This window comes from Capsicum annuum, chromosome 6 (genome assembly GCF_002878395.1).
Source record: "Capsicum annuum cultivar UCD-10X-F1 chromosome 6, UCD10Xv1.1, whole genome shotgun sequence".
NCBI lineage: Eukaryota > Viridiplantae > Streptophyta > Magnoliopsida > Solanales > Solanaceae > Capsicum > Capsicum annuum.
In genome coordinates, this window is record NC_061116.1 from 48,195,352 (window position 1) to 48,219,621 (window position 24,270).

General features: G+C 31.8%; 1 pseudogene; it reads left to right on the top strand.

Moving 5' to 3' along the window:
* The first annotated feature begins 3,787 nt into the window (after positions 1–3,787).
* LOC107874370 lies at positions 3,788–9,391 on the top strand (annotated as a pseudogene).
* Positions 9,392–24,270: the final 14,879 nt, after the last annotated feature.

The window sequence follows — 24,270 nt, forward strand, 5'->3', positions numbered from 1 at the left end:
CTGTTTGTTTGGACTTTTTGCGCATAAAGTTAAAATCAATATATATATATATATATATATATGAGAAACAAGATAAGGATGATGTGGCACCTCTTTATGACCATCATTCCTATTTATCTTTTTCCTCCTTTTGTTGAGATTATTTTCTCATGTTTATCAATTATTTTATTTTAAAAAGTCATCTTCATAACTCATAATTATTTATAATTATAAATTGTACTCTTAAATAATATTAATAATATTCATAACTTCCAAATCTCTCATTTTCATAACCTCCAATTATTTACTTTTGCAACCTCTCATTTTCATAACTTCCAATTATTTACTTTTGAATTAAAAATTTAATAACAATCATAATGTTTTGATATATAGACGGAATCAAGTTGTTGTTGTTGTTTGCCCTTAGCATTGTTTCAAGGTATGAGCAATTTTAGAAGTCATTCTTTTAGGCTTCATATTATTTTTTAAGAGTATATTTCTTTTATTCTATGTGTAGTCTATTAGTAGAATTTTTTTTTGTAAGTATGTATTTTTGTTGGTTCTAATTTCACTAGAATTTTTATGCAGATGATAACATTAATATTATGAGTAGTTTTTCACACTGGATTGAGATGACAACGCTCTAATTATCATTATTTGAATTTTTTTTTGAGAGAGAAATTATTTATATATAAGTAGTTCTTCTTTCTTCATGAAAAAGGTAGTTCTTCTTTCCTCTTCAAATTTTCATATAATATTCTCTAAAGTTTTTATTTTATTTAATTAACTATTCTTCTCGAAACCTGTAAATGCAAGAAGTTTAGTGCACCAGACTATCCTTTAATTTAACTATTCTTCATTTTTATTTTTTTTTAGGTGGAGTTCGCTTTTTGTGTAGCAAGATCAAATTATTTTTTACAGTAGAAGCTGAGAAAGAAAGTCAATGAATACACATGTACATATGCTACTTAAAGAAGTATTTATGTATCTTTTCACAATTATATAGATAAATTTTAATAAATTTATTGATCGAATGTTGGAATATAAAATTATTTATAATTTTTGAACTACATTTTAATTCATAAGAAAATTGTTTATTGATGTGTAAGATTGGAGTCCTCAATTTTTTAAATTTTATAAATTTTTTCAGCTAATTAACTATTTAAAAGATTTTATTTTCTATTTGTCAGGACATATTGATCTTACAATTTGAAAGGATAAAAAAATGTTGGGTTAAGATCGAAATGGTTTTATGAAGTTGGTTGTCTCTCTTTCTCTGTCTATTCATTTTCTTCTTCAAAAAAGAAATCTTATTTCTTATCTTCATTAACTTAACTTAGCACTCATCCAAAAATGAATGTTTTTATTATTGGGATTGAAAATTCTTTTTTTTCTTGATTTTATATGGAAGAAAAATTAATCATCTCCCATGATTCTATTTTAATTACTATTCTTTTAGACTATTTATTATATTAATAAAATCTTCATTTGAATAGATCATTGTGTTAACATGTGTGTCCTTTACTTACATAGTACACAATTTTGTGTATGGAGTATTTTAACTCATGCATCGAAGTTTAAAATTGCCGGTTCTTATAAGTAATAAATTAACGTTCACAATCAAATATGAGGTAAGACAAACATCTAGATGATTGTAGCAAAAGATTAAATATAATTTGATCTTAATTATGGAATGATAATAATTCAACTTCTTGTGCTAGTGCATTTCGTATGTATTGAAAGGACCAATTAGAGATATTGGTTTGTGTTGTGAATATTTTCGTATGTATTGAAAGGACCAATTAGAGATATTGGTTTGTGTTCTGAATATTAATAAACGATTTCTCTAGTCCATTACATGTACTTATACTCTTAATCTTGATATAATTATTATGATCTATGTGGTTTGGTTATTGTTTTAATCTATTGAAATGTGAGACTCTTTTGTGAGTCAACATATTCCTAATAGGTTGGATGATGACAAATCACTTAGTGAAATATTAATTAGTTGATAGAACCATATCTCGAACTTGAGATAGAAGACACCCCTTTATGGTTGCTTATAAGTTTTCACACGAAAACCTCGCAGGTGAATTTTATATCCGTCATGTGAAATAAGTTAAGCATTATAAATAAAGGATTAAATAATCAATGAGTTCAATTTTTCAGAGAACTTAATTTAATTGATTGGTGTCGGTAATTCTAACATAGGGAGTTAAATAAGATGTAATGGTAGATTTAGAAATTAAATCGAGGAGTGCAATTACAGATTTTTAGTGGAATAATTTGTAATTTATTATGATATGATAATTCAGTCATTACCAAATTAATATCATAATTGAAAACCTCAGTTGATAAATATGCGGTTCCTACTATGTCTGGTCAACTAATCAATTTTGAAAAGAAAAAAGATTTTTTTAGAAGAAGGAATTTTACTGGTCTTATATATAAAAGGACTTTAATATCAATAAACAATGTTTTAATACCCATAAAGAGCTGAAAACGTTCTGCCCTTAATAGGGCTAATTAAGGCAAAAATATTTTGCCCATTATAGTGTCATTAAGGCAGAAGTAATGGCCAAAAACGTTGGTCTTTTCTCCTCCCCTCTCTAATGGAAGATTGAAATAAATAAGGGTGATTTTTTCAGCAAAACGATTATTCTTTTCCAAAAAAAAAGTCACTTGCCCACACAAGTGTTGATTAAAAGAGTTAATCACACTACAAAAAAAATGGCTATTATCCACGGTTATTTAGCCACGATTACAAAAATCGTGGCAAGCTTAAACAAAAATATAAACTTATCAACGAATTATAAACGGACACTAAAATACCGTGGCAAAATCAAGCGGGAATTATAATTTTCATTGCCAGCCTTCTTTTTTTTTTTTATTTCCCCCCATTTGCTTATATTATTAATGTTTTTCTTTTTATTTTTTAGTCCTCTCTTTCGATAACACCAATAAAAAAATACAAACTGGAGTGCTTCTTCTCCCCAAAACGACTATTTCGATGTTCCATCTTTCGAGTAGTAGCAAAAAATGGTGGAATCGTTCTAGGTAATATTTGGATCTATGTTTTGTCTTTTACTCGCTTACAATGTTGTGATTGATATAGATTTTTCAGATATTGTATGCAATGTGAGAGGGACTGTAGCAAGAATAGGGTTTTCAAGTTAATTTTACATTCAATTTTCAATGGGAATTCTTAGAATTTATATTATTGCTTTCATCTTTAACGATTTTGTAATTCTCGATGCCCTAATTTTAATTTCAAATCTCAACTTCCCATGGGTTCAATTTAACTTCTCCTAGTAAAAAAGTTATCATTTCTTTTATCAATTTAGGCTGTCGTTGTTGCTTTTTCAAGCCGCTTTTTGGTGTTTTGCTTTTCAAAATTAATACCATTAAATTATGTGCTAGTAAGTGGTATGTATATATCCCATATAAGCTCACGTTTTTCTTTGTTGATAGATAGATATATGGAGGTTCATTCATTTTTGCTTATTATATTTTTTCAACTGTAATTTAATTAATGTGGTATGTTGCACCAATAATATATTATAACTAATGAATGTATTGGAAGTATGTTACCTTTTGAATTTATACATGTAAAGTTTCTGAAACTATTGAAAGGATATTGCCTTTTTATGAAGGCAGGAATTTCTTGTCCTCGAGCTATTGAGTAGTGAATACCGACTGTCTACATCATTTTAATTTTCAGTTTTGATAATTCGTTAGAATAATTATTTGAGTCTATAAATTTTTGTACATGAAAAGTGCTTGGTAGGTGTTCCAAGAATACAGATATATGACTATAATAGCTTATGTCGAATATTTGTTAAGTATACTCTACTATTGCTTAGGTATACGAAGTTTGGTTCTTTCAAAATTTCCTTCAATTGTTCGTGCTTGTCTTTACGGTTTGCTTTATAGTGTAAAAGGGCTTCTTAATGAACCAAAGTACAGACACTTGAGAGACTTGCATAAAGTGATTAAACAATCTGAACTGACTTTAGTTTCATCATATGCCACACTGACTAGTCTTGGAAGTAATCAAGAGGTTAGCCTGATATAGATTATTGTTGGTCTCTGTTTTCTTTCCTTGAGCCGAGGGTCTATCGAAACAGCCTTGCTACCTCTGAGGTAGGGTGAGGTCTATGTAAGATCCACCCTCTCCAGACTTTACTATGTGGGACCACTCGATATGTCATTGTAATTGTCCTGATTTTTGTTCTAACATTGTATACAATTTTTGTGACCAATATAGGCCAATGTCTATAGATCAAAATCTGGAGCTTGTGTTGCATTCCTGTCCAACTATGACGCTAAATATTCAGTTCGAGTTAGCTTTCAGAATAAGCCATATGATTTTCCTCCGTGGTCCATCAACATTCTTCCTGACTGCAAAACTGCTGTTTATAACACTGCAAGGGTAAGAAAGCCGATTGTTTTGCTATAATGGCTAGGTCTTCTGTGGAACCGATCTTTTATGTTATGTTATATTATACTATATATTTTCTATAACATCATTTCACTACAATAGCCAAAGAGTACCAAAACAAATGATGTTGTAATGATTGTAGAAGAATTTGATGCAGAGGTTTTAATGTCCTCTATGTAATGCTACAGGGTAGCTTCCAAGGATAGAGCATAAAGATGATGCTTGCATGTGGTGGAATGTCTTGGCAGTCATGCAATGAAGAAACACCAACTGTTAATGACAGCGATACACTTACAACTAACGGACTATGGAAACAGAAAAACGTCACCAGAGATTCATTAGACTATCTGTGGTACATGACAGAGTGAGTACCTTACATGTTCTTGATCTTTTCAAGTGACTATATCTGTTTTACTCAGATAATATTTTTATTACTTTCTCCAGTGTAAATATAACATCAAATGAAGGATTTCTAAAGAACGGAAAGGACCCTTATCTCACTGTTATGTCAGCTGGTCATGTCTTGCATGTTTTCGTCAATTAAAAACTAGCAGGTAGCGGAAAAAAACACTCTATTTGGGACTATGACAACACGATTTTTCCTAACAAACTACCTTTTCTTAGTCTGTGCATCTCCTAATTTCTATGTATCTCCGCTCTATTTGGGACTATGACAACACGATTTTTTCTAACAAACTACCTTTTCTTAGTCTGTGCATCTCCTAATTTCTATGTATCGTCGAATTTTGGTAGGAACTGTACATGGGGCATTGGATAATTCAAAACTTACATACAGTGGCAATGTAAAGCTAAGAGCTGATATAAACAAGATTTCTAATCTCATTGTTTCCGTTGGTCTCCCGGTTAATTTTCTACTTCCTGTTTCCCCAATGCTAGCTGTGGGAACTGAACCTTTATTGTAAAGAATCATATAACTTTAACGGTTTTAAAATCCATTTCAAAATATTGGCATACATTATGATACGTGGAATGCAAGATTTCTAGGTCCATCCACGTTGAGCGGTCTCAATGAGGGGTCAAGAGACTTGGCAAAACAAAAATGGTCCGACAAGGTTTGTCCATATAACCATTAGAATGAAATGTAGTGTCTCGATGCTTGAATAATCGATGATTTTCTTGTTCATAGGTTGGTCTAAAAGGTGAATCGCTAAGTCTTCACACCTTAAGTGGCAGTTTTTCTGTTGAATGGGTTCAAGGTTCACTTGTGGCTCAAAAACAACCCCTGACTTGGTACAAGGTATTTTTCAGGACGCTTATAACGTCAACTACTACATATATACATGTGTTTATATTGATCTTAAGATGTTGCATAACATGTTGTAGCGCGACAGCGCATAGTTAATAGACTAATACCTTTTCCAGGCAATATTTAACTCGCCTGGAGGAAATGAACCACTACCTTTAGACATGGTGAGTATGGGAAAACGTCAGATATGGATCAATGGTGAAGGCGTAGGTCGCCACTGGCCTGGATATACAGCACAAGGCGACTGCAGTAAATGCAATTATGCTGGAACATTCAACGAGAAGAAATGTTAAACTGTGGACAGCCTTCTCAAAGATGGTAAGTGATATCCATAATTTGTACAACACTTAGCGAAGTTAGTACTAGATCAACTTTCCGGAGAATTTCATACGACAACTCAATCCGATGTTCCATACTCAAGACTCCGTAAAACTGGTAATTTCAGGTATCATGTCCCGCGATTGTGGTTGAAACCAAGTGGAAACCTATTGGTAGTATTTAAAGAATGGGGTGGTGATCAAATAGGAATTTCTTTATCAAGAAGATCAAGATAAAGAGCTTGAAAAGGTATGTGTGGTAATCTACTCAACTACGAAGCTTAATAATATATAAAGGCTTAATCCTTAATTGTCTTCCCGATTCTGAAATTATAGAGCAACATGAAAAGTTTGTACTGTAGCTTTGAGCATTTTTGGCCGGTGTTTTATAGAGTGTAAGGCATAGATACCCCACTTTCAATAATTGAATTTCTTCTTAGTTGGTATTAAATAATCTTTGAGAGTTTTTATTGATTGTGTACATTGTATTTTTCTTTGTGATATGTTCAGGTTCAAGTGTTTTATTTTGAATGTTCTTCTCTGATTTTTGCTCAAACTTCTGACTTCTTGGAGGTAAATTCAAGGGATTATGCATCTTGGATGGCAGCAGGTTGGATGCTACAACTTTCTTTAATTATAAACTGGGCAATGTAGGAAGATGCCTATCAATCATGTATTGTTACCAGGAAAATAATTATTATTATTTTTATAAAAAGAAATACTTTTTCCATTGTTTTAACCGTGGCTAATTTTTCTAATGAATTGAACAAATTATCCACGGTTCTCGTGTGGCTAATTCAAATTATTTTTTTTATCTCCATTAGTCAATTTACCCAAAGAACAACCGTGTCTAAATTTACAAGCAACCATCTCTATCAAAATATTACCATGGACGCCAAAACTGTGGCTAAATTGCTCGCCACGCTCTTTATGGGCATGCTAACAACCGTGGCTAAGTAACCGTGGCAAACATGTATTAGCCACAGTTTTTCTAACATTTAGCCAAGGTTTTGCGCGTGGCTAAAATACTTGTTTTTGGTAGTGTTAGAAAGTAGAAGAGGGCAGCAGACCTGACAAACAAGTGTTGAACAAACTGTGTGAAAGTTCCAAGAGATAAGTTTTCTGATTTTTGTTTTGATTATGTTATCTAGATTATATGTAAGTTATATTGATTCTGTAGAATTGTTGCTTCCGTTGTGCATGTTCTAGCAATTGATATCAGTAGTCTTTTTACATATGCTAGATAATGTAAAAGAAATTACATGATTTGTTGTACATATTTATTTCGGATAATAGTTGTATAAATCATGTTGTTTCTGGCTATTTTTTCATGTTTTTGATGATATTAATGATTCCCTGAATCTAAGTTAATCATTAAGAAAATCAAAAATGATTTTTATATATTGGTTTAGTATTGTGAAAAAACAGTGTTTATCAATTAAGGGTAAAACTATGGAGTTTCGACTAATTCCAATTAGAGTCGTTATTCACTGTATAAATCGTAGTGGTAAGGCCAAGCAGTGCAAGTAGCCCTGTTGATCCTCGCAACAGCCTGACCAATAATTATCGATTTGATTGGTTTTGGAGTTTTTCAGTTTTTGATAAACTCCGAATAATCTGAAATTTGGTACGTTTATTGAAAACCACCCACTGAACTATACTCACAGAAAGCTGTAATCCAGGCCATTTTTTTGCCATTCGGGATTGTTTTTATGGGTTTTGGGGCGTTTTTATGCTTTTGAAAAAGTTAAAAATTCTGAAAAAATTATTTTTGGCAAACCAGTATGACAGGGATCATTCCTTATGATTTTTAGTGGTTAATAATAGTAAATAATATGAGTTACATGTTGACGTATGTCATCTTCCCCATCAAATAAACTTGTATCGCGTAATACTGTTTTATAGTCTCTTATTTTTTATGACGTGTATTAACTTTTCGATTCAGTTATGTATTGGTTCAATGCTACAGAGACTTATGAAATGTGATATTTATCTAACTTAAATCAATATTTTGCTCTCTAACTGAGTTGGTTCTGTTTTATTTATGAGATAAAATGTCTGACATTACATGTATATTTGCTTAAATGGTTAAGTTTTTCTAACGATTCTAATTGTTTATGTGCATGGTTATATGTGTAATGTGGTTTTAAGAATTTTATTATTCTACGACATGTCTAATGATCTGTTTTTTAATTTGATTATATAACAGATTAACCAGGTCTTTATTCAATCCCTTAACCTTTATCCTGAATCAAAATAAACTAGAAGACCCTAACTATGTAGACTGAAAACGTAATTTGGATATTGTTCTTCTGCTGAAGGCTTTAAGTTTGTGTTGGTCGAGGAATGTCTTGTTAAGTCAGATGAACCCACTGATTATGAGATTAAAGCCTACGATTTATAGGTTAAGGCTGACGAGATGGCAATATGCTACATTCTTGCCTCCATGGGAAATGTGTTGCAGGATCAATATCAATCCATGACTACTGCTTACAATATGCTTGAATCTCTCAAAGAGATTTGGTGATCAAAATTTACAATATGCTTGAATCTCTCAAAGAGATATTTGGTGATCAAAATTGTCCTACAAAGCAGACGGACATGAAAGCTCTTTAGACCATGAAAATATTTAAAGAAACTTCGGTAAGGAAACATGTTCTTAAAATGATAAGTCTATTAAACGAGCTAGAAATTCTTGGTTCGGTTATTAATAAAGAATCTCAAGTTGGGATGGTCCTACAGACTTTGCAGAACAGTTTTCAGCAGTTTCACTTGAATTATAACATGAGTAAGATGGACTTGTCTCTTGAAAAACTGTTGAATAAGATGTAAGTGGCAGAATCTATCATTAAGCAACAAGCTCCTCCTGCGGCGTTAATGGTTGAAAAAACCTTCGTCTTCGACTTCTCAGACAAAAGGCCAAAAGTAAAAGAAAAAGAAGTCTAGTAAGGTTCCAGGCGCTAATGGTGGTATGGCTAAGCCTAAGGGCAAGTGCTATCATTGCAAGCAACCTAGTCATTATAAGAAACAGTGTCCCGGCTACATAACTAAGATGTAGAAATAAGGTACATCTTTTTCACATATCGTTGAAATATTTTTAGCGGCTTTTTCTACCCAATTTTGGGCTATAGATTCGGAAGCCACTAATCATATCTGCACTTCTTTGCAGGAATTTCAAGAAATATGACGCCTAAGTGAAAATGAACTGAACGTGTTTCAAGCTAATGGGGAACCAATACCAGCCTTAGCTATAGGGAATATTTTCATTTCGTTTAGTTATTCTAGAGTTTTGACTTTGAATAATGTTTTTTATGTACCTTCTATAAGAAGGAATTTAATTTCGGTTTCAAGAATAATGAATGTTTGTTATAATGTTTATTTTGCTAATAATTGTGCAATTATTAAATTTAATAAACATTTTATTATTTTTGCTCTTAGAATACAAGATTTGTTTGCATTTGATATTTCCCATGATATGCTACAAACAATAGAACTTAATAATATTAATCAATCACTTAAAAGAAAACGTATTTTGGAATTGAGTGAAACATACCTATGACATTTACATCTGATATGCTACAAACAATAGAACTTAATAATATTAATCAATCACTTAAAAGAAAACGTATTTTGGAATTGAGTGAAACATACCTATGACATTTACATCTAGGTCATTTTAACTTAAATAGGATCTCACGGTTGATTTCTGATGAACCTTTAAGTTCATTGAAAGTGTAGGCACTTCTAACTTGTGAACTTGTTTAGAAGGTAAAATGACCAAGAGACATTTTCCTTTCAAAGGAAATAGAGTCGGTAATAAGTTAGAATTAACTCATACTGATTTGTGTGATCCTATGAATATACAAGTAAGAGGTGGTTTTGAGTATTTTGTGACTTTCATAGATGATTACTCAAAATATGGATAAATTTATTTGTTGCGCCGTAAATCTGAATGCTTTGAAAAATTTAAAGAATTTAAGATGAAAAGGAAACGCGACATAACAAACATATCCATACAATATAATCTGATAGTGGTGGGGAATACCTTTCTGTGGAATTCATTAAATACTTATCAAAATTAGGAATGACATCTCAATATTCTGCTTTGGAAATACCACAATAAAATAATGTAGCAGAACGACGAAATAGAACTCTTTTGAAAATGGTTAGATCTATGTTAAGTTATTCAAATTTGCTCTTTTCTTTTTGGGGTTATGCACTAGAAACTGCAAATTATATTCTGAACTTGGTTCCTTCAAAATCAGTACCTTTAATCCCATCTTAATTGTGGAATGGGCACAATCCTAGTCTACGGCATATTCGTGTTTGGCGTTGTCCAACACATGTGCTAAAAGGAAAATTAATAAATTATAATCTAGGATAGAAGTGTGAATTTTTATTGGATATCTAAAAAGAACGAAAATGGATTTATTTTTTTGTTCGAAGGAACAGAAGGTAATTGTTTTGACAAATACCAGATTTCTTGAAGAGGATTATTTAATGAACCATGTTCCTAGAAGTAAAATTATTTTACAGAAATCGAGCAATAGAATAACGAATAATGAAACACAAGAACAATTTTTAAAAATCGTTATTGACATACCATTGCATCCATGTAGTGGGAGAAATGTCAATAGGCAAGAGGTTGCACAAGATCAAATACTTGGCATTACACTACATCAAAGTAGTAGGGGTAAAGTCGAGCAACCTGCAATTGTGGAGGATAACGTTCAGGGTAATGTCGAGGAACCTGTCCATTGTGTAGTATTCAAGGTGTTTAGTATTTAGTTTCAGTAGTAGCAGATCCTGTAGTGTCTAGTCGTCATAGTAGGAGAATTATTAAAAAACCTTTACACTTTGCGCTATTGGGAGAATCATATGACAGAATTCCTGAGGAGCCTAATACGAAACCCCTTAATTACATTGAAGCACTACATGATAAAAATGCTAAAATGTGAATTGGTGTTATGAAATCTAAAATGGAGTATATGTATCCCAATCAAGTCTGGAAACTTATAGAACCACCTGCGAGAGTCGAACCCATTGGTTGTAGATAGATCTAGAAGAAAAAGGGAGATGTGTATGGAAAAGTGCAATCTTTTAAGGCTAGGCTTGTTGCGAAAGGGTTTACACAAAACAAAGGAATTGACTATGAGAAAATTTTTTCGCCAGTAGCTATGCTTAGATTCATTAGAATTCTCTTATCCATTGCTGCTTATTATGATGTAAGACTTGGCAAATGGATGTCAAGACGGCTTTTCTCAATGAATGTCTTGATGAGTGCATTTATATGGCACAACCAGAAGGTTTCATGGAAAGTGGTAATGAAAGTAAGTTTTGTAAACTTAAGAAATTCATTTATGATTTGAAACAAGCATTTAGGACATGGAATACTTGTTTTGACAGTTCGATTAAGACTTTCGATTTTGATTAATGTGAAAAGGAGTCATGCGTCTATAAAAAATGGGAAGGAGACAGAGTAGCATTTTTAATTCTTTAAGTAGATGACATTTTGCTCATAGGAAATAATGTGAGCATGTTGAATTCTGTTAAGGAGTGGTTGTCCTCTCATTTTGATATGAAAGACTTGGAAGTGGCGGCTCATATCCTTGGGATCAAGCTCATGCGAGATCGCAAACAAAGAATATTAGGCTTGTCTCAAGCATTTTATATTACTACTATTCTTGCAAGGTTTAGCATGCAAAATTTCCAAAAGAGATTTCTTCCTTTTAGGCATGGAATTACTCTATCAAATAATCAGTCGCCCAAAACGAGTAATGAGATAGAGAGAATGAAGGTGGTCCCTTATGCTTCAGCTGTAGGGAGTCTTATGTATGCTATGTTGTGCACTAGACCTGATATTTACTTTGCGGTAGGCATGGTGAGCAGATTTCAGTCTAATCCTGGACAAAAACATTGGATTGCAGTTAAGCATATAATCAAGTACCTAAAAAGGACTAGGGATTACATGCTTGTTTTTCACTCTAGGGATCTTATACCTATTGGGCATACTGATTCAGATTTTCAGTTGGATAAAGATTCTAGAAAATCTACTTCAGAATATGTGTTTACTTTAGGGGGTGGAGTCATTGTTTGGAAGAGTATCAAGCAATCATGTGTTGCTGATTCCACCATGAAAGTCGAATATGTAGTTTCCTCTAAGACACCTAAGGAGGTTGTTTGGCTCGACAACTTTCTGAAAGAGCTTGGAGTTGTTCTTTCAGTTCTGATATCACTACCACTTTATTGTGACAATAGTGGTGCAACTGAAAACTCGAAAGAACCACGAGGCAATAAAAGAAGTAAGCATATTGAGAGAAAATATCACTTGATTCGGGATGTAACTCAAAGGGGTGATGTGAGAGTTTTGAAGATTGAGTCGAAGAACAGTTTGGTAGACACATTTACAAAGGGCTTAACCCAGAAGGTTTTTTATAAGCATGTGGAAGAAATGAGTGTTAAAATTGTGCATTCATGGTTGTGAGTTTAAGTGGGAGATTGTTAGGATATACTATTGACCATGTATTTTGTGTTATAGTATTACATTTTCATCCCATGCAAAGACTATTTATTATATTAATAAAATATTTATTTGAATAGATCATTGTGTTAACATGTGTGTACTTTGCTTATATAGTAGACAATTTTATTTATGGAGTATTTTAACTCATGCACCGAAGATTAAAATTATCGGTTCTTATAAGTAATAAATTAACGTTCACAATCAAAGATGAGGTAGGACAAACATCTTGATGATTGTAGCACAAGATTAAATATAATTTGATCTTAATTATGGGAATGGTAATATTTCAACTTCTTGTGCTAGTACATTTCGTATGTATTGAACGGATCAATTAGAGATATTAGTTTCTGTTCTAAATATTAATAAACGATTTCTCTAGTCCATTACATTACTAATACTCTTAATCTTGATATAATTATTATGATCTATTTGGTTTGGTTATTGTTTTAATCTATTAAAAGGTGAGACTCTTTTGTAAGTTAATATATTCCTAATAGGTTGGATGATGACAAATCACTTAGTGAAATATTACTTAGTTGATAGAATCATGTCTCGAACTAGAGATAGAAGACACCCCTTTATGATTGCTTATAAGTTTTCACGTGAAAACTTGCTAGTGGATTTTATATCCGTCATGTGAAATAAATTAAACATTATAAATAAATAATTAAATTAATCATTAAGTTAAATTTTTCAGAGAATTTAATTTAATTTAATTGATTGGTGTCGGTAATTCTAACATGGGGAGTTAAATAAGATGTAATGTAGGGGTAGGCGTTCCGGTATTCGATTCGATTTCGATTTTTTTAATTCAATTTTTTTGGTTTTCGATTTTTGAATTAGGTATACCGAATACCGAACCGAATTATTTCGGTTCGGTTCGATTTATTTTAGTTCGGTTTGGTTATATTGCAAGTTAATAAATTCGGTTTTTTAAATTTGGGCTTATTTAATGGGCCAAATTATATTTATAAAAGGAAAATTTCAGAAATAGCAACTCTGTAACTTTAATTATAACTTTTATAGCAACAGTTTCATAATTACGAAAAATAGAAAATTGTATTGGTATTTAAGTAAAATGTTGCTATATAAATACATATACAGATATATATGTATTACTCATAAATACATATGCACAACTGAAAAATACATATTCTTCTATTACTATGAAGTGGGTAAAGTATTGCTATTTTTGCTATAAGTTGCAATTTTGAAGAAGTGTTGCTATTTATTGTAATTATAGTCTTAAGGATGCTAGCTTGTGTAATTTTTTCATTTATAAATTGGACTATCTTTTAAGATTACGAAATTAGACAATATAAATGGGGGAACACGTCAAACGGTCAAAGGCTCTTGTTATACAAGTAACACTGTAACAGAGAATTATGAGGGAATGAAAAAACAGCTTGCTGGACTAAATTCGTGGCTGAAGTGTTCAAGCATGAACAGCTGAAGCATATTGTTCTACAAAGGTGCCCAATTTTTTATCTAACTATTCAAAAATGTTTTGCCCGTAGAACTGAAGAACTATTATAAATCCAGTTACCTTTTTCCCTAATCTCTTGTTCATTCAAGTCTTAAATCATTGGTTAATCCATGACAACTTCATCCAACTAAGACACAAACAAAGAGGTTACATCAGTATTGTTAAGTTGAGAATCTGCTAACACCACTAACTGCTTCACTAGTTCACTGATTCACACAAAAAACAACCAGAAAAATAGATTTACATACAAAGAAGTCTTAAAAGTTGAAATACAAAGGCGAATCATCTTAAATATTTAAATACGAAGCTTTTTCTCGTCTTTCATAAGACACTTCATGAAATGCATATGCAAAGCAAATGTGCCACAATGTTTTGGATGGCAACTAAGAATTAAGCCACATTTCAAGCATCTTGCCATACGCACTTCTCATTGTCTTGAATTACCTCATAATCTATATCTATAATATATTAAAAGTGTGAAGACCTTTAGAAAAATGAATTAAACTTTTTGCCCTTCGTCAAAAGATACCGCTTTAGACAAAAACGTCTTTTTCCTTTTTTTCCCTCTAATTATTATTAATTATGTTTATAACATTGAATCCTAAATATATGAGATCAAAACTTTAAAATATATAATAAGATCTTTTCTTAAATTAGCAGACCAAAGTATATATGACAAAAGTAACTTTTGTTTATAATTTAGGTACGTTTAGCTTTCACCATATTGTTACCAACTAAATTAGGAGTCTTTTTTTTTATTCTTACGAGTTTATATCCTATTTTTATACATTCTATGTAAAAAATAGTTTTTAATATAAAATCTTAAGCTTTTGATGTAAAATAATTTTAATTAAAATCCTATTGTACTATATTACTACCGTGTTAATAAAAAAAGACTTTGAAACCTATTATGAAATCACTACCAACTTTGAAATTGTTCATGTATAATTCATTAGGTTTTACACCCCCATCCCCCCTCCTCTTATTTCCTTAATAGTCGATTAATTTGTTAACAATAGAAAAAGTATTATTCTTCATCAATCTCCCTTTGCCGGCCTAGGTTTGTCAAATTATTTGTGAAATCTATGACTTTATTTAGATATATTTTAATTATTGTTTGAAGTTGATGACATAGTGTTTTTTAAAATTACTTATTTACTTTTTTTTTAATTATTATCGAAGAATATAGTGTGTCAGGGATGTTAAAGCGGAAGACAACAAATTAGGATAAAGATGAATGAGGTTGTGAAGATGAAAATTTGAAGAGGACGAAAACAAATAAATTTTGTCGATTTATCTCAATATGTGATGAGGATATAATTTTGGTGATATTCTACTTTTATTTATTTATCAATTTTTTAGAAAATTATATACCTAATATTTTTTGTAGATACTACACTTGACATCTTTATGACCTTCATGGGTGGAAAAACAAAATAAACGGAGATGTTATTTATGAATGAGAAGTAAGTTGAACTTAGGTTATATATTTGTCATTGAACCTTTTAACATTTTACTTATGAAGGTTGGAAAAAAACTTTAATTTATTAAAATAGATATACTCGGAGGATTAGAGAAGACGAAGGCACCAGTAAATGTCAAAATCAAAGTAAATACGATTGGGAACGTCCGTCCCATAATGATGGACATAGAAGCGATGCATCAAGAAAGATACCACAATTGATGAATCAGAATTTTGATTGTCGGTGAGCTGAATCACATAAACTTTGGACGAAGAAGAGAGAATCTTAAGTACAAATATCTAGAATTTCCTGATTGAGATCTGTTAGGTTAGTTGTTTTAGTTGATGTAAAAGTTTGAATTTGATTAATTCATTGTTCTTTAAGTCAAATTTTAATGGTTTGGGTAGTAATAGTCTACTTCCCCTTGACGTGCCTTCGAAAATAATATAAGTACTACCAATTTGTTGCTATGTAGTAGTTATACTAGAAGTAGTGTATTATTTGAGTGACCTTCTTCAGTTATATATTTTAATGATGCATCAAAGAAACAAGTTTCAAAAGTCGAAATTGTTAGGAATGAAAACTAGACACATATGGTGTGTATATGTATGTTCTAATTTTCATTTCGTAGCAAAAAAGAAAGTTCAATAATAGTGTACCAATCACAATTTATCATTTACAATACAAATTAGACTTGAGGGATAAACGTGGAATGCATGTTCTCATAAGTCTCCGCTTCAGATAAAATATCTTTTTACGATTTTTCTAATATTTAAGAGTTCTAAATTAATTAAATATTCATAATAAAACCTTTCCTTATTAGAATTTATAAAAACTAATGACAACTAATACTTTTTTCATTAATATAGTAATTCTAAATCAACTTCATTTTAAGAAGATTTGAAAAATCTACAAAAAATATGAAAGCATTAGAATAAGAATAATATAAGAAGTACCAAATTTTTAAAAGCTTTAAGTAAGTAATTATAATCAAAGATTTTCTAAAGATTTAGCTTTAAGAATAAGAAAAGATTTTAAATATATTAAAAAAATTATACTACAAATATGGTTCTAATGGATGCATCTCTCTTAGCCTTAGCAGTAAGGAAAACAGGTGTTGCATGGCAAAAGTAACGAACCATTAACCACTTGAAACTTCTCATGGTAGAATATATATGTGTGTTTATATTATTATATTAAAGTGTGAATTATCTTTCAGAAGTGATTTGCACTTTTGCATTTTATTAAAAATCTTCGCATTAAACAAAGTCATCTAATTTTAAAAAAAAAAACAAAGGTTACAGGTGCAAGGCACGTGCGGTTAAACTAGTATTTCTGAATAGCTGAAGAAACTTTAGTCTTAAGACTTAGAATATAACTTACAATTTATAAAAAGATATAACCAAACAAATAAAGTATGCAAATCACAATTATACATCAACAATGCAAGAGTCTCGTCCGATATTTGTCATCTCTAAAAAAAAATTAACAAATATGTTATACTACAAAACAAATAAGTATTTTTTTTTTGTGCATATACACAAAAGAAAATACAAAGTCTTTCCAAGTTCAAGTTTCTCAAGAAACTCCAAATTTTCTTCAACACAAATAGGATTAGTCTCTTGTCTAAGCCAATCTTAGACACAAATGAGGCATTGTACACATTTAGAAGTCAATAAACTTCTAAATGGATCAAAAATACGATCGCCGGTACTAAATGCACATTTTGATGCCACACTTGACATTGGAATAGCCAATACATCACAAGCCAATTGTGAAAGAACAGAAAATCTAGGAATATTAACTTTTCACCAATTTAAGATATCAAAATCCTCAGATTCAGATTCAGATCCAGGTTCGGGCACAGGATCTTGGTCTTTACCAAGGTATTTATCCAATTCCGATTTAGTACCTCCGTTACTACCACAATCTTTTGACTTTTTCTTCATGTGAAGCTTATTTCTCAAAGTGTTTATTTTCAAATTTTGAGAAAGAATAGAATTAGGTGAATCAGAGCCATATGAGTCAGAGGAAGTGTATCCAGATGAAGATGAATTATTTTTAGAACCTTTTAAACACTTTCTTACATAGAAAGCAAACAAATTCTTCAAATAAATTTCTACTTCATCACTTACTTTCTACCCCGTTCCTTTCCCTAATAATTCTTCAAGCGCAAAGCTAACATACTCAAACTTATTATGGGGATTCAACACAGAAGTAATAAAATCATTTTGTTCATCTTTTCAAGAGTCCGTCAATAAGTCTTGAACTTTTGTTTTATTCCCCTGTCCATTTTGCGCAACTCAACATCATCACTTGTCATACATGATTTCAAATAAGAATCAAGTTAACATATATCCTCAAAATGAAATTATAAGTGACATACCGTGAACCTGAAACCTTTAAAGTGAACTCATAAAATCTTTCAAGAAACCTGATGGCATTCCTCACATTTATCCAATCATTACTTTGAATTAGACCTGCAACACTACCATATTCACAAACATCAGTAGAAAGATAAGAATTAAAGTTATCATCATAAAGATCAAACCTCTTAAAAGCCTTCTCAAACTTTTCTGCCGCCTCCAATATCAAATAGGTGGAATTTCACCTAGTAGGCACATATAATGATAACATCTTTTTGCATTCTATCTTTTGTATTTCACAATATTTTGTAAAGTTTCTTGTTCTTGAGGGAGAGGATCTAACATACTTGACCATTTGCCTTACCCGTTTAATAAAAGGACCAATCTCTTTTGAATCATCTTGTTAAATTAGATTAGGTATGTGAGTCATACATATCACATGGAGATGTTTACCAACCATCACATTAGTTTCCTAATTTTCTAACTTCTTAGACAATGCGTAAACAACAATATTATTTGAAGAACTGTTGTCAATAGTAACAGTGAACACAATATCCAAATGTCAATCAAGCAAACAATTACAAATACACTCTGTCAAATGCTCACCTTTATGACTAGTGATGGGGCAAAAATTCAATATTCTTTTATGAAGCACACAATCTCTATCAATAAAGTGCGTAGTCGAACATATATAGTTAATCGTTTACACTGATGTCCATGTGTTTGTTGAAAGACAAATTCTTGGTTGCATTTCTCTAAAGACCTCTTTAAGCTTAGTCTCAATTCACCATAGACATCATAACAATCTCTTATTATTGTTCTATGGGAAGAAATTCAAAACAAAGGTTGGGCTTTACTCATAAACTTCTTAAAGCCTTCATTCTCTACGAAGCTAAATAATAGTTTATCTATAATTATCATCTCGACTAAAGCTTTCCTAACTACCTCTTGCTCAAATTTTTAATATTTTCTCGAGGAATCATTTGTTTAAAAGTTTAGCAATGGTTGACTACTAGACGGGGTGGGCGGGGGTTTATATATTTTGCATCTAGCAAAATATTGTCTTAGTCCACTTATTCCATTTTTAGTTGAATTAGCAGCATAATTTTGATGACAATGCAAACACTTTGCTTTAACTAGTTACCGTTTTCAAATATCTTTTTAATATGTTCCCAAGCAGTAGATCTATTTTCCATCGCTTTTCTTTTCTTTAGATCCGCAATGTCAATTGAGTTGCCATTGATATTATCGGGTACGCTATCAAGTGAGCCAGCCGCACTAACACGACTTTCATCATCCATCTATGTAAAATTGAAAGAAAAACAAACTTAACAGTGTTTACCTTTTGTGAAGTGAGCTCATTCCACAAAATCAAAAAATCATTTTACACTTTACACTTTACAGAATTAGACAACCACTCAATCAGTCAATCAAAAATAGAAGTACAAGAGCAATCAGCAATGTACAAGGCTATTTAACATGGAAATCAAGAGTTACAAAAATAAGAAGTAGAAAGAAATGATTTGTTAAGTGTTAACAGCAGAGAATCTGTCTGTACTTTGTGTTTGTATAAAAGATTAAAATCTTCTGGATCGAATAGGAAGTAAGTACTCTTCTATAGTCGAGCCAAGTGAGGGCTAAAGCTCCAACGCTTTCCACGGGTTTTCACAGATATCATACAATTCAAAAGATGGACATGACTAACCTTGAGTAATATGATATAGCAATTGAAATTATCATGTAGTGGAAGCTTTAGTTGTGATGAAATTTGCTTCTTTTGTTTGTTTATTAGCTAAGATAAGATATAGCATCGTACTAGTAGAAACTAGAAAGAGCTTTGGTTAGCCAACGGATCTCAATTTGATTTCCCTATGGGGGCAAGTGACTAAGAAGTTCAATACATCTTGAAGTACATGTGAACAATACAAATTTCATTAGTTCTTGCATGTAAGAAAGCTATTTTTGTCATTGGAACAATGTAGATTTCATTCCAGTACAGAAATAATGAATAATATGATAATTACAAATTTCAAAATTAAATCGAGGAGTGCAATTACAAATTTTTAGTGAAATAATTTGTAATTTATTATGAGATGATAATTCATTCATCACCGAACTAATATCATAATAGGAAGCGTCAGTTAATAAATCAACGATCCCTACTATGCCTGATTAACTAATCAATTTTGAAAAGAAAAAGGATTTTTTTGGAAGAAGTAATTTTACTGGTCTTCTATATAAAAGGACTTTAATATCAATAAACAATGTTTTAATACCCATAAAGAGCTGAAAACATTTTGCCCTTAATAGGCTAATTAAGGCAAAAATATTTTGTCCATTAAAGTGTCATTAAGGCAGAAGTAATGGTAAAAAACATTGGTCTTTTCTCCTCCTCTCTTCAATGAAAGATTGCGATAAATAAGGATGATTTTTTCAGGAAAAAAATTATCCTTTTCCAGAAGAAAAGTCACTTGCCCACACTAGTGTTGATTAAAAGAGTTAATCAAGAAGTAGTAGAAGGTTGCAGACCTGACAAATAAGGTGTTGAACGAACTGTGTGAAAGCTTCGAGAGGTAAGTTTTTTTATTTTCGTTTTGATTATGTTATCTAGATTATATGTACGCTGGATTGATCCTGTAGAATTGTTGTTTCCACTGTGCATGTTCTAACAAAGGAACTGTTTATCATTCCTGCAACCTCTTTCTGACATATAACCTTACATATCACTAAATCATATTTATTACTACTTACTATCTTCATCATAATAAATTATTATAATTTGATATATACCGAATGTGATAATTTTTTATCATTTGATACCCACAAATAAAATTCTTTTTTTCACACCCCATGAAAAGTGTGTGGAGTTTCGATAGACTAATAAGAAAGCAAAAATGACAGCGTTGACATTAATTTGTAGCCGATATGAATGATTCAGTATAGTTGAATTGTGAACTATTTGGCAGATAAAAGTTTTGGATTTTTCAATAATTCGATCCAATTATTTTGCAGAAATTCAGGGCTTTGCTAATAGATATGAGCAGTCACTAATTGGTAAGTGTCGATTTGCATTTGCTGATTACATTTCATTCTCTTTGTTTGACACAAATAACAACAGCCAGCGTGGTACACACTACATGTCATTTTAGATTTAACTTTCCTCACCTTTTGACCAATGATTTACCCCTTTAATTCCAGCATATCTATAAATTAAGTAAATATTACAAATGGAAATTAAAAAAAAGCCATCGAGTTTAGCATTATTAGGGAAAAAGAAATGAAATTTACTAAGAATCCCCACAACGGAAAGGTTTTGTATGATTCCATCTATCTTCCTATTATTTTTGTCCATCGAATAAATTATTAAACGGAAGTAGTGGTATTTATTGTTATTTCATGTGTATTTTGGGTACACGAATCTGTATATATATACAACACCAACTTCAACAATAGTTTATGTATAAACAAGAACACCTTTGAAGTTCTTTAACACCTTCAACACAAGATTACTAATAATCTATCCAAGAAGTATGTTAGATTTCAGAAAATAGATGAAACAGAATTTAAGGCCAAGTTCCCCGACTTCACGGAGTGTCCTTAAGGAATAATTTCCCTCACTGTACCCGAGGTTATGGAATTTTTCTCTCAGGATAAAATGGCCTACAATCCGAACAATAGCGGTACCTCAAATTGTCGGATTCTACGAACTCACTTTACAGCTTAATGATCACACAGAGTTTTTGTTAAGCATAGAAGTGTGTTTGCTATCAAAATTTATATTCATACATGAGGAAAATAGCAGTTATTTATAGCCTTAAGTGTATCCTTTCAGAAATGATTCATTGGTTCAGCAGAAAGGTACCTTTCTGTAACAGTCACGTATCTACGCTGGAATTGCACCAGGATTGTGTCCAAAGTGCGGCCGCAGATGACATTTAGCTTATTCTAGTGAGAATCTACGTTTGAACTGCGTCTGCAATTTTTGATTTGTGTTCACAGATCAGTCGCATTTCAAAACAGTGTGCCTTTTCTCGAAGGATTACATTCCTTCGTGATGTGCATTGCGTATGCATTGAAATTATGCCTGAAATGCACCCATATTTGGAAAAATTTAGATTTTTGAATTTTAGATTAAATTATCACTTGTAAACAAGTTTTAAATAAATTGTCTAAAAAAAAATTAGATCTCATCGATCGATCATTTTCCAAATCTAAATCCAAATCTGAAGCTGAGCGAGCGATGATGACGATGGCGTGAGGCATCTTTTATTTCTTGTCTCACTTATCATGTGGAGTTAGTGTTTCTCATTATAAACACTCACAAGTTCTTTTCTCCAACCAATGTGGGAGAAATGAGTGAACTTTCCAATATGAGAGTACACTTTCTAAATTGGTGTCTCCTTTCTCTCCACTATTTTTCCTTCATTTTCCATTACATACACCTTGAACCCAACAATCCCCAATATGAATGGGGAATGGATATCTTTTAAAAATTTTACGGACAAGCATATGATCATTTAGCAAAGACTGATTGCATCTGGATAAGTAGGTTTTCCTTTGAACTTTCCATAGTGAACATGTATCGGATGCATTCGGTCAATCGATAAATTTGATATCTTTGAACCGTGGAGTTTTAATATACAACTATACAACATATGTCACACAACCAACCTTTTACTGTTTATGGTTCTCACAGTTTTGTTCTTTTCAGCTTTGAACACGTCCCAGTCTCATGAGAGCTTAGAGAATAGGCCTTTACTAACATTTTTTTTAAGAGGTCGCCCTCACATAGGTGATTTCTAAACATTTGATCCTGTATATTAAACTATTTGGTCAAATCTGCCGAATTTAGATAATCATTAAAAGACTTTTTACTTTAGTCTTATCCTTGTTACTACACATTGTCTACATCATGAGAATGGATTGGGTAATTGACAATGTTGAACCTGTCAAACACAACTTTGTGTGATCTCTTTGAACCTAGCTCTTGGGATCTCCAGTCTGCTAGGTAGAGTTACCGTCATACTGACTTGTCCTAGGCCTTAAACCCATTTCCTTGGATGTCCTTTCCACTCCTTCTCTAGATAGGCCTTTTATAAGTGGATCCGACACATTATCCTTTGACTTTACATAGTCAACAGTGATAATTCCACTAGAGAAAAGTTGTCTAACGGTATTATATCTTTATCTTATGTGACGAGATTTACCGTTATACATCATGATCCCTGCCCTACCTATTGCCATTTGGCTATCACAGTGTATACATACTGGTGCCACTGGTTTGGGCCAATAAGAAATATCTTCCAAGAAATTCCATAGTCATTCTGCTTCTTCATCGACTTTATCCAATGCGATAAATTCAGATTCCATTATAGAGCGAGCAATACAAGTCTGTTTGGATGATTTCCAAGAGACTGCACCACCACCTATAGTAAATATATATCCACTTGTGGATTTTACTTCGATCCGGTGATCTAATTTGCATCACTATATCCTTCAAGTACCTCGGGATATTTATTATAATGCAAGGCATAATCTTGAGTGTATTTAAGATACCCCAAAACTCTTTTCATTGCCATCCAATGAGTTTTGTCGGGATTACTCATGTACCGACTCAATTTACTAATAGCGCATGCTATGTCTGATCGTGTACAATTCATTATATACATTAAACATCCCAATACTCTTGCGTGCTCCAATTGTGAGTTACTTTTACCTTCATTCTTTCGAAGTCAAAGCTCACATCCAATGGAGTCTTGGTAATACCGAATTTCATATACTTGAATTTTTCAAGTACATTTTCGATATAATGAGACTGTGACAATTCCAACCCATGTGGAGTTCTATGGATTCTTATTCCTAAGATCACATCCGCAACTCCAAGGTCTTTCATATCAAACTTTCTCTCGAGCATTTATTTCGTTATATTTTTATCTGAAATGTCTCTACTGATGATCAACTTATCATCCACATATAAACACACAATGACTTGGTGATTTGGAGTGTCTTTAATATAAACACATTTATTACATTCATTTATCTTGAATCAGTTTGCCAACATGGTTTGGACAAATTTTGCATGCCATTGTTTAGGTGCTTGCTTTAGTCCATACAATGACTTAATAAGTTTACACATCTTATTCTCCTTTCCTAGAACCACAAAAGCCTCAGGCTGTTCCATATTAATTTCTTCCTCCAATTCTCCATTTAAGAATGCAGTTTTTATATTCATTTGATAGATTTCAAGACTATATACCGCCACCAAGGCAATTAACATTTGAATCGATGTTATCCTTGTTACTGGCGAGTATGTAACAAAGTAATCAAGGCCTTCTTTTTATTTGAAACTTTTTACTACAAGTCTTGCCATGTATTTGTCAATAGTATCATCCGCTTTCATTTTCCTTTTGAAGATCCATTTAGAACCT